The following is a 15,928-nucleotide window of genomic DNA, read 5'->3' as shown; positions in this document are numbered from 1 at the left end:
TGGTCCCTTTTCTTTGAGAATTCGGGGGTGCTGGACGAGAACAAGAAGCATAGTGGAGGGAGTTTTCATTTAGATTTTCAAATAATTGCCATGCTTCATGCTTATTTTGAAGCATGAATGTCCCCCCGCATGCAGCATCGATCATCTGACGGTTTCGTTCAGTCAATCCGTCATAGAAACATTGCACTAGTTGCCACTTAGGTATTTGATGATGAGGGCATTTACGGATTAGGTCCCGAAATCTCTTCCAAGTTTCATGAAATTCTTCTCCCTCAGTTTGGAAGAAGCTTGTAATGGCACGTCTAAACTGGTTTGTTCTTCCTATGGGAAAGTATTTTTTTAGGAATTCTTGTTGCATTTGATCCCAAGAACGAATCGAGTTGGCTTCTAAAGAATTCAACCATTGTTTGGCTCTATCTTTAAGGGAGAAGGGGAATAATCTAAGTTTTAGAGCATCATCAGTAAAGTTCTAAATCTTGACAGTAGTGCAAATCTCAAGGAATTCATCTAGGTGTTTATATGGGTCTTCATTGGTGAGCCCATAAAAAGATGGGAGCATTTGGATCACACTAGATTTTATTTCATATTGTACGGCTGCTACTTCAGGTAATCGAATGCAAGATGGGGAAGTGTAAATGGTGGGAGTAAAGTACTCCCTCAGGAGTTTGGGTTGTTCTTCAGCCATCTCAGGAGGTGGGAATGATTCTAAGGTTTTGATTTCAGCTCGAATATTTCTAAGGGTCCGTTCTATTTCAGGGTCAAAAGGTAATAGGTTACGTACTCTAGAACGACTTCCTTGCATACACTAGTACTTGATCAATCAAGCATGCAATAAAAAAAAAACACATAAATCCTTGTATTTGTCCTAAAACCACTAGACAGCTCCTAACTGGTTTGAAGAGGGCACCTAAGCCTCCAATCCGGTCTAATGAACCGAGTTGACCAGGTAAGCTTCCAGGTAAGTAGAGGGGTCACGATGCGTTCGCAAAGGTTCCACTTAAAACCCACTTGCCTCGAACAGATGAACTGTCTCCCTTATAGGGACAAAGCTTGCCTAGACATCAACTAAGCCACAGAGCGAAATTGGTGCAACTTTCGGTGATATTCGTCCTATTGAGCTCGAATGTCCCTAGGAGCCAATGTCTAAATGATTTTAATTAAGCTGACACTATGTGAGATTGAGTTCACCTAAGTTGGGCAAGAGTCCGATGATGAAATCCGGCTCTTATCTTGTTGGGGTGATTGCCCTTACTATGTGCGGATTAATTTGTGTATGTGTATCAAGCATGCATTCACACTTTTGCTGAAATTAAAATCAAACAATCACCACAAAATTTCAAGCTAATAATTAATTTAAATAAGAAAGGTTTAGAGGTTACCAAAGAGAATTTTTCCAGCAATTTAAAATTTTTTTAAGCAAACCTCTAAAGCATTCCTTTTTGATAGCCCAGATCTCCTCTTCGATTCCTGATCAAATAAGACCAAAAGAAAAATTAAAAAAAAAATTAGTAGAAGAGAAAAAGGAGATAAAAAAAGTAACAATAATAGAAAATAATTTTTTATTTTATTTTAGATATATATTTTTTTTGAAAGTTTTTTTTTAATTAATTAATTTTTTTTAATGATAGGAAAAATAACTATGCTAGCAATCCCCGGCAACGGCGCCAAAAATTTGATCGGTTCTTTCAATTTTGAAAATAAACCACGCAATAGCACGTATCCTGTAGGATAGTGATTACGGGTGTCGGTCCACAGGGATTGAAGAATAAGTTATTTTTCTTTTAAAAATAAATCAAGAAGAAGGATTTGCTAACTTGATTTAACTAAATTAAACTATGAGTGCGAATTGAAATTTATTAGAGTAGATAGATCTAGGGTTTGGAATCCACCACATAGCATTGCATTAGGGACTGTATTCTTAATTTTTATCTTTTGGAGAGGCATGCAAATTGGCTACAAGCCTTTTAAAATAAAAGCATAAAGAGTGTTAGGAAGATCCATCTTCGGTGTAGCATGAAGTGTTAGGAAGATCCATCTTCAAGACCTACAAATGGAGACACAAGATATTCCTCAACCAAATGTACCCATGGATAAGGTACAACCACAACACACATCTCCTCTTCGAAGGTCAGATAGAGCGCGAAGAGCACCTGAGAGGTATGCCGAACCAATCTCCATACCGGACGTACCGAACCGATCTACAAGGACAATTTGCTGGAATTTCTCCTTGCAGGCCAGGGATGATCTCTGTCATTGCTTGGACAATTTTTGGATCGTCGCTGTAGCTTTTATAGCAGCGACCCCATCTTGGATCTCTACAAACCTGCACAAGGCTCGAGCAGAAGAAGACTGAAACTGAATGGTCCTAGATGTTCTCCGTGAGATATGTTTAGCTTATTTATCTTTTTTGTAAGAACCAAAATTCACAGCAACATAATGGTTTTATGTCATTGTTATCGAACACATGGAGCGAAAACATAAGGAATACCTGTTGCTCTCACTTCAAGAGCAGTTGCAGCCCCAATTCTCTTCACAAGTGCTGGTTCTCTAATAGAAAAAAAAAACATTTTTAACAAGAGCACAAAGATTATGAACATATAAAGAAAACGCTATGGAATAAAAGCAGGTTTACTTAATTTGATTATCCTTTGTAACTACTCTGACAACTAAATTAAGCTGCACCTTAGGAAAGAAAATATTTGGAACCACTTGAGCTGCCAGAATGCTGAACTGGCAACAATGCACTGATTGTTTCAAGTCATTTCACCCTCAGTGTGAACAAGTAGCAACAATAAGTTTAGTGGTACCAATACATATGCTGGATACGGCCTTACAACCATGAGAACTTTTGACACTCTTTGATGATAGCAAGCAGTGATGAAGGTATTGCCTTTTCAAAATGACTAAAATTGCCACGCCCCCAGCCCGAAATCGCGAGCCAAGGGTCGCGCCAACCGCCGCACACCAGTAGGAAACTCTCCCCACGAGCATGCAAGGCATCTTAGCCAACATCTCAATTTATATAAATTTAAAATAATTCAACTAAATAAATGCAATCTTATTTCATTGACTAACTCAAGTCATAAAGTCTCACAGTTCTAAATATGCAGCGGAACAATAATTTACCAACATGCAAAACTTAGTTCTTAAAATAACAAAACCTAGCAATGTCTAACAATTATAATAAATGTCCAAGATAATAGTTCAACTTAAATAACCCTAATCTAAGATAGCTTGTGCCACAATCCTTCTAGTCGCCCTCCCATTTTGAAACCTCAATAGACTAGTTCTCGAGATATGTAAAACAACAATAAATTGTATAATGATCTAAACAGCCCAGTAAGTAACAAACACTCTAGCTAGATAAATCAGGCAATAATATGCAGAAAATAAATATATATGCAGTTCCAAGATACAAATCAAATATTTCTTAAATTCTTAAGATTCTTTTTACGGTTTCGAGATTCTTTCACATATTCAATTCATCTTGTCGATCCTGGACTATGACCACATGTTTCCTGTGGCAGGGTCATCAATACCGACTAATTTTCTCGCGGTGAGTCCTTCAGGATAGTCAATTGCCAACGTATCTGCCCCCATTGGCGAGGTCCTCAATATAGCCAGGTCGAAGTTCAATTAGTTCTCTATTTCATATTTCAGTTATGAAAACATGCAGCGTCAAAACCAAATATCATTCATATCTCAATTTCTTTCAATTTATCAGAATTCAACTTAACAGCCGAGAACTATGACCACATGTTTCCTGTGGCAAGGTCATATCACCGACTAATCTCCTTGCGGTACCAATGTATTAGCCCCTATTGGCAGGGTTCTCAACATAGCCCGACTGCGAGTCCAAATCTATTACGAGTTATTATTCTTTTCTTGCATTACGTTCAATTTTCTAAACCGAAAATATGATATCGAATCAATCAAACACAATCCAAGTCGAAAGCAAATATGTTCAATCAGAATTATACAATATTCTAAAAATAGACATATAACACCATGCATCGAATTTGTAAATCAAGAATAACTCGACTCGAGAAAATATTTATAACTTGCCGATAAATCTAGAAAAAGGTTACATTACTTACCTTACGAACGAGATCCACAACAAATCTAATTAATTACGCAAATCCCTCACAGAACCTAATATCCAAAAATCATATTCTTCTTTTAAAATTCATCACTATATATATATATATATATAACTTAAATTTTAACATCCTTCCATGGCCGAGCCTGCAGAAGTGCCTAGCACTCCGAGTTCAGGTTCATACCCGTAAACCACCTCCCTCCCTTTATATATATATATATATATTTCCTTTTCTCTTTCTTTTTCTTTTTCTTTTCCTTTTCTTTTCTTTTCTTTTCTTTTCTTTCCTTTTCTTTTCTTTTTCTTTTCTTTTCTTCTCTTCTTCTCCAGAATCTTCTCCCAACTCCTCTCTTCCTTCCCCCCTTTCTTTTTTTCTTTTTCTTTCTCCTCCTCTTCTCTTCACCCGACTTCCTCTCCTTCCCCCGCTTTCTTTCTTCTTCTTTCTTCTCCCGCAAAGGGAGGTCGGCGAACTTGGGAGAGGCCAAGTCGAGGCCGGCGATGCCCGCGGCGGCCGGCCCTCTCCTTCTTCCCGCGGAGGAGGCATGCGCATGGGAGAAGAAGAGCCCGCAGCGGTCGGCCTTCTCCTTCTTCCCTCTCTTCTTCTTTCTTTCTTTCTCTTTTTTTTTCAAATGGTATAACAAAGAGGTGAAGGCTAGGAATCTTTACCTCAGCCTCGGCAAAAATCCGGCGGCTTCCTTCCGACGGCAAACGGAGGAAGAAGAGCACCCAACCCATTGCTTTAATGGCTCTCCTCCCTCTCTCTTGGGCGGCAACACGAAGAACCTCGGAAGGCCACATTCTAGAGCTCAACAAGCATCTTGCGGCCGATCCTCGTGTCGAGATTTGTCACCTCTCCATTGCCGATGGCCTTACTCTCTGTCGTCGTCTTGCTTGATGCTAGTTTCATGAATCTTTCATCTTTGGTGCTTTCAGACTAGACCTTGTCATTCTCATCCTTAGTTTCTTCTGCATTCAAAATCTCACCATCTCTGTTTAGCAGTCAAAAACTAACAAGGCGACAAAGTGGATTTAGTCGGTTGTTATGGATGTCGATGATTGAAGAGGGAAAGAACCGGACAACGTACGAGTGCAGCTCTGAATTAGAGACTTCACCAACTCCTTACCTATCCGTTTCACCTACTGCCGTGTCTGTCCACCATTATTGTCTAGATTGATAACACGTCAATAATTCTAAATAGGTTGTTGTAAGTTCTCCATTCCTCTAGCGATGCAATGATAATAGGCAGGTTAAGAGAGGGTCAGTTTTGGATCTGGGTCAATCGAACTCGATTATGAAGCAACCTAAACAATGATCGACAGAATGGCAGCCATTTTGTAATAAAATTTTTCATGTCATAAATCCAACCCCTTGACCAGCTGCAGCTCAAGCCAATTCATATGATCAGCTTCTATATACCTGTTTCGTGAGCCTTATCTGCATAGAAATTCTTTCTACCAATCACCAACTTGCTACTTTAATGGCTCTCCTCCCTCTCTCTTGGGCGGCAACACGAAGAAGAAGGAGAACCCCCAACCAGTTGGGCATGGCGGCTCCGCTTTGGATGGCTTCAAAGGAGGAGGAAGAAGCCCTAAAAATAACCAGGCATTCCTGGCTTCTTCGGGATGATTCTCCCCTTCATCACGCCCCCTCACATGCAACGCACGTGAGGCCGAAAGTTTTGGAGCTGGGCTGGTCAAGTGGACTGGGCTCCGTTCCAGGGTCTCACATCCTTCCTCCCTTAAAAGAAATTTAATCTATGAAATTTTTGTACATGCAGTTCAAGAATAATACTTCTTCCAAATCAAGTCATAACACTCTTCAAATCAAAGTCATCTTGTTTAACCAATGTCAAATAATTCTATTCACCACACTTCCTCTGCACACTCTGATTTAAACCTCAACATACCAGTGTCAAGTCTAGAGATTTTTTTCTCCTAGAATTACTTGCTTATTGGTACATTCATTATTATGTCTTAATCCATGTGAACACTTTCGAAATTCAAAAGCTCATATTCTTCTTTTGACAATTAATCAAAAAAAATTGTTATATAACTATTTAATCTTTTCTAGCAGCATAATAAGTTGTCTAACAAGGAGCAGTGGGCATAGCTAGACAATAAATAGAAATAAATATTGGAACTAGATTAATACCTGTCGTCCTTCAGGACAGTCAATTGCCAACGTAGCTGCCTCCATTGGCGGGGTTCTCAACATAGCGAGGTTGAAGTTCAATTAATTCTCTATTTCATATTTTAGTTATAAAAACATGCAGTGTCAAAACCAAATATCGTTCATATCTTAATTTCTTTCAATTTACCAGAATTCAACTCAACAGCCAATAACTATGACCATATGTTCCCTGTGGCAGGGTCATATCACCGACTAATCTTCTTACGATACCAATGTATTAGCCTCTATTGGCGGGGTCCTCAACATAGCCCAACTGCAAGTCCGAATCTATTACGAGTTATTATTATCTTTTCTTGCATTACGTTTAATTTTCTAAACCGAAAATATGATATCGAATCAATCAAACACAATCAAGTCGAAAGCAAATATGTTCAATCAGAATTATACAATATTCTAAAAATAGACATATAACACTATGCATCGAATTTGTAAATCAAGGATAACTCAACTCGAGAAAATATTTATAACTTACCGATAAATCTAGAAAAAGGTTACATTACTTACCTTGCGAACGAGATCCACAACAAATCCAATTAATTACGCAAATCCCTCGCAAAACCTAATATCCAAAAATCATATTCTTCTTTTAAAATTTAAGTTATATATATCTATATAACTTAAATTTTAACATCCTTCCATGATCGAGCCTGTAGAAGTGCTTAGCTCTCCGAGTTCGGGTTCATACCCGTAAACCACCTCCCTCCCTTTATATATATATATATAAAGATATATATATATATATTCTCTTTCTTTTCCTTTTTCTTTTCTTTCCTTTCCTTTTCTTTTTTCTTTTCTTTTCTTTCCTTTTCCTTTCCTTTCCTTTTCTTTTCTTTTCTTCGCTTCTTCTCCAGACTCCTCTCTTCCTTCCCCCCTTTCTTTCTTTTTTTTCTTTTTCTTTCTCCTCCTCTTCTCTTCACCTGACTTCCTCTCCTTCCCCCTCTTTCTTTCTTCTTCTTTCTTCTCTCGTGAAGGGAGGTCGGTGAGCCCGGGAGAGGCCAAGTCGAGGCCGGCGACGCTCGTGGCGGCCGACCCTCTCCTTCTTCCCGCGGAGGAGGCATGCGCACGGGAGAAGAAGAAGTGCCCGCGGTGGTCGGCCTTCTCCTTCTTCCCTCTCTTCTTCTTTCTTTCTTCTTTTTTTTCAAATGGTATAACAAAGAGGTGAAGGCTAGGAATCCTTACCTCAGCCCTGGCGAAGATCCGGCGGCTTCCTTCCAGCGGCAAATGGAGGAAGAAGAGCACCCAACTTGCTACTTTAATGGCTCTCCTCCCTCTCTCTTGGGCGGCAACACGAAGAAGAAGGAGAACCCCTAACCAGTTGGGCGTGGCGGCTTGACTTTGGATGGCTTCAAAGGAGGAGGAAGAAGCCCTAAAATAACCAGGTGTTCTCGGCTTCTGCGGGATGATTCTCCCCTTGATCACGCCCCCTCACGTGCGACGCACGTGAGGCCGAAAGTTTGGGGCTGGGCCGGTCAAGTGGACCGGCCAGTTCCAGGGTCTCGCAAAAATACTATTAAAATATTTTTTCTAAACTTACTTGGGATCCTATCTTTCTTTGCTCGTAGGATTTGAGTCAATTTAGCAATTAAGCGACCATTGGTTTTCGAATGGACATAATAGCTTCTTTTATTAGCTGTTACTCTATATGGCCTTGGTCTCGTTCGTCTCACTCTTTCACACTAGTCGAGGCAAGCAATTCTTACTCGGAAAAAAGAAGACTGTGACGAGGGAGTCCAATTAGTCAAATAGGAAGAAAATACGAAGAAAAATGGAAAGTCGTCGAAAAGCAGGGGTGTGATGTGATTCGCCAAGCTAGGGCAAACAAAGCCGTCCGGCCCTATAGGATTAGGAATGCGAAGGCCTTAGAAAATTGACCTATTCATAGAGTAATCCTATGATCTATATAGAGGATATATGCTATGTCTTTATTTATATAAATAAATATAAGGGTGACTCAATCAATTGGGGGTGGGACTCAGTAAGATTTAGAGATGCTCTTTTCAGTTTGTTTACAGATGTATGGCACCACTGCTGGTGTACATTGTTCCCTCTTCCGAAGTTCTTGCAGGGCCACTAGCAACACATTAAGCTGGTTGTGAAGGGGAAAAAAGGTGCATCAACAGATAAAATACATTATTTGGCCCATTACTTTGACAAGTCTTAAAATATGGTGCATGGCTGCAAGACTTGCAAAGCAAAATGAATTGTTCCCAAATGTTTATATGTGGATGCAAAAATGAAAAAAAAAAAATCTAGAGTTTTTTGGTGACAAATTAGTTTCATCACTAATCTTTTTTATATATGGTGACTGAATAAGTTTCATTGCAAACAGATTTTGATTTTTTGGCAAGGATAAGATTTCATTGCTAAATAATTCATTTATAGTTTTGGCGCAAAATGTAGACCATTTGTCAAATTGGTCTTCTGATTGGGTCATTAGGCTCAGTCCAAGGTCTAATTGGGTCTAACCTTGGTCTAGTATCATTTTAAATCATTTGGGCTTGAATTAGGGTCGGTCCAAAGCCAATTTGGTCTCTAATTAGTTGAATTAGGCTTGATTCAGATTGAATTGGGCCTGCTAGGACTAGCTCAGCTTAATTGGGTTCGGACCCAACTGAATTTGGGCTTGATTTAATTCGCATTTAACTTGGTCTGCAATTTAGGCTCGTCCAGCCTTAGCCTAATCTGTTTGGGACCGGGCTTAGCCAGATTTAGCTAAGCCAATTACTTTTTATTGGGCTTAACGGGTTTTGGACCCGAACCAGGATCCGCCCCGTTATGCCGTAACCGTTAAGGTCCTTCTTCCAGAGTATTCCCGCCTCTTCGCCTCCATCCTCTCTCTCTCTCTCTCTCTCTCTCGCCGCCCCCCCCCCCCCTCCTTCGTCTCCACCGGAAGCCCTAGCCCCTTTCTTTCTTCTTCTTTCACCTCCGGCCGAGCCCTTCTCCCCTCCTTCCTCTCTCTCTTTGCTTCCCCCCTCCCACCTCCTCTTCTCCCTCTCGCCGTGCCCACCGTGGGGCGAGCCTCCTCCGGGAGATGCTTCCACCTCGGAGCCGCAGAAGGCGGACGCTTCCTCGGCCTGCAGCCGCTCCGGCGACTGCGGCCGAGGGGTGCCCTTCTCCAGGGGTGGGAGCAGTGGGAGAGGGAGGGCCTAAACCTCCTCCAAAGTGATGCCGGAGTGAGTTTTAGTCTCCGGGGACCTCCCTTACCCCGATCCGACCACGGCGGAGGAGGAGAACCACCGTGACCGAGAAGGAGGCGCGAGAGACCCAGGTACGATCCTCCTTTTTTTTTTTCCCCTCTTTTTCTTTCTTTATTTTCTTTTATTTTCTTTTTCTCCTCCTCCCTCTGTGGTGGCGCCACCACCTCCTCCGTTTTTCTTTCCAGAGTTTTCCCGCCTCTTCGCCTCCATCCTCTCTCTCTCTGTCCCTCTCTCTCTCTCGCCCCCCCTTCCTTTGTCTCCACCGGAAGCCCTAGCCCCTTTCTTTCTTCTTCTTTCACCTCCGGCCGAGCCCTTCTCCCCTCCTTCCTCTCTCTCTCTGCTTCCCCCCTCCCACCTCCTCTTCTCCCTCTCGCCGTGCCACCGTGGGGCGAGCCTCCTCCGGGAGATGCTCCCACCTCGGAGCGGCAGAAGGGAAAGGGTAGGGGGCCCTGGACCTCCTCCGAAGTGGTGCGGAGGAGTCAAACGGGTCCCCGAGGTGGGGCCGAGCCCCTGGGAGCTCCCCTGAGGAGGCGGACGCTTCCTCGGCCTGCAACCGCTCCGGCGACTGCGGCCGAGGGGTGCCCTTCTCCAGGGTGGGAGCAGTGGGAGAGGGAGGGCCTAAACCTCCTCCAAAGTGATGCCGGAGTGAGTTTTAGTCTCCGGGGACCTCCCTTACCCCGATCCGACCACGGCGGAGGAGGAGAACCACCGTGACCGAGAAGGAGGCGCGAGAGACCCAGGTACGATCCTCCTTTTTTTTTTCCCTCTTTTTCTTTCTTTATTTTCTTTTATTTTCTTTTCTCCTCCTCCCTCTGGTGGCGCCACCACCTCCTCCATTTTTCTTTCCAGAGTTTTCCCGCCTCTTCGCCTCCATCCTCTCTCTCTCTCTCTCTCTCTCGCCCCCCCCCCCCCTTCCTTCGTCTCCACCGGAAGCCCTAGCCCCTCTGTGGTGGCTTTAAATTCTGTCTTTTGAGTTTTCACATGCTTCTCCAGGGTGGGAGCAGTGGGAGAGGGAGGACCTAAACCTCCTCCAAAGTGATGCCCGAGTGAGTTTTAGTCTCCGGGGACCTCCCTTACCCCGATCCGACCACGGCGGAGGAGGAGAACCACCGTGACCGAGAAGGAGGCGCGAGAGACCCAGGTACGATCCTCCTTTTTTTTTTCCCCTCTTTTTCTTTCTTTATTTTCTTTTATTTTCTTTTCTCCTCCTCCCTCTGGTGGCGCACCACCTCCTCCGTTTTTCTTTCCAGAGTTTTCCCGCCTCTTCGCCTCCATCCTCTCTCTCTCTCTCTCTCTCTCTCGCCCCCCCCCCCCCCCTCCTTCGTCTCCACCGGAAGCCCTAGCCCCTCTGTGGTGGCTTTAAATTCTGTCTTTTGAGTTTTCACATGCTTCTTTTTTCTAGAAGCCAACTATGTTTTTTTTCTCTTGATCAAGTCACCATGTATTTAGTTTCCCATTCATACTTACTAAGTATTCCTCCCGCTTTTCAAGAGAGGGAGGCACCTATTTTATGGCATCTTAGTTTTTATATTCTTATAATTAAGTAAGCTCTGTGATAACTGAATTATGTCGCCAATAGTTATATAAGTTCTGCATTTTTCTACACTTGTTATTGGCATGCTATCCATGTGATTTTGTGTTGATTATGGTGGGATATAGAATCACCGTTCCTGTAATTTATGCATTACACAGTAAGTCATGGATCTCCTCTCCATTATGTTTAAGTGCACTTAGTTTTGAGAGTTCCTCGAATTTCAGCCTCCCTCTTCATCTTCGCCTTCTCTGCTTTCTAATTGCTGGGCTTTTTGTTTTCAAGATTCTTTTTAAGGGTTTCTTGAATTTTTGAGAGATTTTAAAGTAGATTTAGGTGGAGAGTCAAGGAAGTGGGGAACTTGGTTCAGCCTCCCTCTCTCCTTTTCTTCAGTATATCTTCAACAGTTTTGAACTTGGTTGCGATTGACTAATTAATTTAATTTGTTTTTTTCATTTTTATTTCTACTCTCATTTAATTGGGATGCTTCTGGTCTTTTGCTGACATTTACATCCTTGTTTTCTGTACATCATGATAGTGGACACCCACTACTTTTTGCCCCCATTTTTATTAGTCATGCCTTTCATGGTAGATGCTGTTTCTAGGTCTCTGTTGGTCTAAAGTCTAACTGTGGATGAAATAGTCTGCTGGATGATCGCACTTCATGTCATTGTATCAGGCATTGATAAATAATTAATTTTCATCCAACAATATTTTTTGGGTATGGTAATGTGCATTTTGTTGTTTTAATTCGTTGTTCAGTAAGCATTATTTAGTTGATCTCACCTAAGTTTAATCTTCACGTTGATGCTACAGGCCTTAAAGCATTTATGTCATAACTTATATTAATTGTAGTTGGGTTCTAAAGTATCTCTGTTCCTTTTTTATTCTTATCATATCCACAACTGAAGTGACATAACAAAATCCTGACCATAAATAGATGGGCTCTTTTGCATGGACTACCGGTTTATTTGTGAATCTTATTATACTATTATTTTTCTGCAATTCTTTTAGGTCTCTTGTTATTAAGTTAATTGAAATGCCTGCTTCACTATTGGATAACTTTTTCTCCCATTTGTTGCGTTTGAATCTTGACAAATTAATTTAAGTTGTTTTTTCATTTTTTTTTTCTGCCCTCAGTTAATTTGGATGCTCTGGTCTTTTGCCTGACATTTACATCCTTGTTTTCTGTACATCATGATAGGGACACCACTACTTTTGCTCCCATTTTTATGTGCTGTGTATGTTGCTTAATCTTTTATTTGACAAAATTGTTTGGTTCTCTTAGCACAACTTTCAAATAGTATCATTTGCCGTTGCCATGAGACAAGGACATGATCTTCTGAAAATGCATTTGCATAATCTCAGAACTATTATAGACTAATCCCAGTATAGCTCCTATCCCTTTTTATATTAGATCAAGTTTCGAATCGGAAGAATTTCTCATTGTTTTGTCTGCTGGCCATCAGTTATGGTTATATCCTTGTGACCTACCGTGTGGTAATTCCAGTCCTTTAATCTTTTTTTATTAACCTTGTTGGTTACAATGAATCTGCATGACTTTCCATTTGCTTGGAAACTTTAATTTTCATGTTTTCATGCCTGAGTTTGTATTGTAATTTTAGTATGTTTGTTAATGTATTTTATGTGGGCGGGGCTTGGTGCAGTGGTAAGGTTGCTCCATATTGACCTGTGCATATTATGTGTTCGAACCACCTCTCGAGATCCTGTGGGGCAAAAACCTTGGGACGCCTTTTTTTTTCTTTTGAATGTATTATGTCTAATAAGGGTGAGATTTGTGATATCTTGTAATGATTATATTCTATTAAGTCGTGAATGATTGTTTTATCCTTATCATTTTGTAGGGTGTAGCCATATCTGCTGAAGTTCAAATGGACCAACAATAAGCATAATGTTGTTGACTCTGATTTATTTTTTGGATCTGAGATTGACTTGTTACAAAGCCAAATATCGTGTATTCTAGGTAAATTTTCTGTTTTGATTTCTTAGTACTCACTTCTCAGCTATTGTTGGACCCTATGCTGCAGCAAAAGTCCGAACTTTTTGGGTGAAGATACAGCATCTTTACTCATTCCTGTGTTATCCTTCAAATGAACTATTTCTACTCCTGGGTCATCTCATTTTATAGGGGGCTAGATTCGTGATTTTCTGTGGAAGCTGTCCTTGATAAATCCTAACCATTGATGTCTTCTTAAGCAAGCATAATCTAATTGGTGGAACAACATGCAAAGGTCGAAAAACTGTCCGATCGCAGTATTTCTTTAAGTACGTAAGTAATTTTGATTTATTTCCCAACAATTGCCTTACTATTACCTTTATTGCTTATGGCGTGCTTTCTTCAATCAGATTGGCTTTTTGATCTGTTCTTGATGTTCACAAGCATCAGCTACAAAGCTAGTCATATTTTAGATTGGTATACTAGATTAAGTGATTCATGTGTTGCTGACCGGTTCTGACCATATCTTGATTTGAAAGTACTGGTAGGTTGTGAGCTGGGAGGGAACCCTCTTGAGTCATATTCAGATTTGCGGTAAACCTTATTTATTTATTGCTGTAGACCTGATTATCTAATGCTCGAGATTTTGTGAGCTTGTCATGCAAGACATAAGCTTCAAAATGGCTTTTATAATAGTTCCATGCTTTAGATGGAGCACGGGCAGGCATACAATGTGACGGATAATCGCCTTCTCAAAGAGTTGGTTCTTGTATGTTGGTAAAAAAGGCTCAGCCTTCCACCTCTCCTGCCCCCTAGCTTTCTTCTGCTCTTTTTTGTGTATGTATGTATATTGATGAGAAGATGGGTGACTTGTAAAATTGCAGTTCTCTTCTTTGCGTGGCAGCTTCTCTAGCAATAGGCGAGGAACTTCTGGAAGTGGTGAATTTGAGCCTCTTCTTCCTCTTCCCTTTTTTCCTTTTAATTTCTTGTTTTTTGAAGATTATGTTTTTTTATGACTTCTTTAATTACATAACTGTAATTATATTTCTTTTGATGTGTTTTTTCTTCTGTTCCTGAAGAATTCATAGGATTTGGAGGCTGATGAAAGTTTTGGGATAAGGATGCTATAAAAAAAGGTACGATTTTGACTTCGAGAACCCAAATCCTCAAAGTTTGTATTTTGCTTGTCAAAAATCAGGTGTTGTTTGCTCAATAACAGGCTGTCACATTTTTACATGTTTCAAATCTGCTCGCATTCCAACCTCATTTTTTCAGTTTTCCTGACTCTTCTTTTTTATTTCACTTATTCTTTCCCAGGTAATTTTTGGTCTTGCATGGATTCTGTCATCCTTCATTATTCTCTATTTTCCATCTTTTCTTCAAGTAATAGTGTGAAAAAAGACGAAGTGGCTTGCTTAGAGGCCAACTAGTGCTGGCGATAACTTTAAGTTCCATTTTTGCGCTTCATTTATGTAGGAGTTGCAGAAGCCGAGGTAGAAATTTCTCTAGAGTTGGTATTAACTAGGGTAATCTCTTTGGACTTTCCCATGATGATGTCCTTAGTCTTGGTAACAGTTATCCAATCAATCAATTATTTATTCTGGTCCTTTGTCTACTTTTATTTTTCCTGATCTTGCTACTTATCTCTGTATATCTGGTGGTAATTTGATTCACTTGTAAACTTTTATGCTTCAGAGGCCTGGATCATACTCTATTGCTATGTGGTGGTCTATCGGTTGCTGCTGCAGGAATTTCTATACAATAGTTTGAATTTGATTTTCCACTACAACTGTTCATGAAATACTCTTTCCTTATAAACTTATTACTATTGTTTGACTACTAGAATTATTCCGAATTTGTTATTTATAAGATTCACTTCTATTTATTTGCCCCTTTTTCTTCATAGCTATTTATTTGCCCCTTTTTCTTCCTAGCTATTTCGTAGTATTATTTGCTAATCAAATTGGAAAGGGCGGAAATAAAATATAAAAATTTTATGCTTTGCAAGTTGGAAGGTCCATTGTTCTGCAGGCTACTGCTGCAGCTATTGGAGACTGGACAAGATTTTTGGATCGCTAAATGCCTTTCCTCCTACTCAACTCTGTATACCATTTCTTTTCCTACTCTTCTGTTGGTTGATTTGTTCATTAAATATTGCACTTTATTCTTTTATTGACAGCTTTTGAATTTATATGTTAAGGCCATTTTCTCCAGAAGGTTGTGATGATTCTTGGACCCGGGTTTTGCTATGAAAGGAAAGCGGCTATTTTCTTGATGACGAGGCAATCTTGGATTTGGCATTCTTGGCTGTTTGTGGTACTCCGTTTAGTTTGGTTCTGGTGGTTATGTTCTATATTGTTTCGATGTGCTCTCTCTCCCTCTTTTCAATTGTTAATGTTCTGGCTTGTGAAATGATCTCTGACATGCTAAATTCATGGGAAATCCTAAACCATTAAGCTTAAAAGGTTGCTATTTAGGATTTCTCCGGAGGCTTATTTCGTTAAATGCTAAGACTAGTTCTCTGGTTCTTCATATAAAGAGTTTGGATTATTTTATTGCTTCTATATCTCTCATCCTACTTGGTTGTTGTGCATAAATTTGTGCTGGTTGTTGTTTCGGTTGGCTGCCATTGCTTGCTCCATTTGATGACATGTGAATGATGGTCATCAAGTTCTGGGCAAACTTTTTTTGGGTCTGTTAGTCTTGGTGATGCAATTGGTTGTCCACCCGCTTTAATTTGTTGTTGCCCGCACCACGTTTGTGGAATGCCCCCGCATCTATTTAATGTTGGCATTATGTGGTTCTGTATGCTGTTTTTTGCCACTGTGACTGAGACACATATAACTTTAGTGTTTTCGTGGATGTATTATAGTAATTTCTGCGCGTTTGTTACCTGTTGCTATAAACTTTGAATGATATGATCGACCCTTTCTTGGTAGATGCTGTTTGTAGG

The 15,928-nt window shown here is 40.6% G+C and overlaps 3 long non-coding RNA genes and 1 other non-coding gene across 13 annotated transcripts; all 4 read left to right on the top strand.

Annotated features, from left to right (window-relative positions):
• Positions 1 to 203: 203 nt before the first annotated feature.
• On the top strand, positions 204 to 309 carry LOC120109325. The gene has a single exon (XR_005510268.1). It is a non-coding gene; the product is annotated as a small nucleolar RNA R71 (small nucleolar RNA).
• Positions 310 to 9,303: 8,994 nt separating this feature from the next.
• Positions 9,304 to 11,306, top strand: LOC120109323. The gene is made up of 3 exons (XR_005510267.1): positions 9,304 to 9,558; positions 10,080 to 10,227; positions 10,481 to 11,306. It is a non-coding gene; the product is annotated as an uncharacterized LOC120109323 (long non-coding RNA).
• Positions 11,307 to 13,243: 1,937 nt separating this feature from the next.
• Positions 13,244 to 14,880, top strand: LOC103699850. Of its 10 annotated transcripts, none has more exons than XR_005510264.1 (6): positions 13,244 to 13,304; positions 13,515 to 13,569; positions 13,685 to 13,744; positions 13,860 to 13,914; positions 14,055 to 14,111; positions 14,293 to 14,880. It is a non-coding gene; the product is annotated as an uncharacterized LOC103699850 (long non-coding RNA). The 10 variants fall into 10 exon arrangements; XR_005510263.1 differs by having other exon boundaries at positions 13,252 to 13,308; XR_005510259.1 differs by having other exon boundaries at positions 13,685 to 13,914.
• A 139-nt stretch (positions 14,881 to 15,019) lies between these two features.
• On the top strand, positions 15,020 to 15,539 carry LOC120109322. The gene is made up of 2 exons (XR_005510266.1): positions 15,020 to 15,078; positions 15,176 to 15,539. It is a non-coding gene; the product is annotated as an uncharacterized LOC120109322 (long non-coding RNA).
• Positions 15,540 to 15,928: the final 389 nt, after the last annotated feature.

Source organism: Phoenix dactylifera, unplaced genomic scaffold (genome assembly GCF_009389715.1).
Source record: "Phoenix dactylifera cultivar Barhee BC4 unplaced genomic scaffold, palm_55x_up_171113_PBpolish2nd_filt_p 002036F, whole genome shotgun sequence".
Lineage (NCBI taxonomy): Eukaryota > Viridiplantae > Streptophyta > Magnoliopsida > Arecales > Arecaceae > Phoenix > Phoenix dactylifera.
Note: the sequence above shows the minus strand (reverse complement) of the source record. Positions and strands in the feature narration are given on the sequence as shown.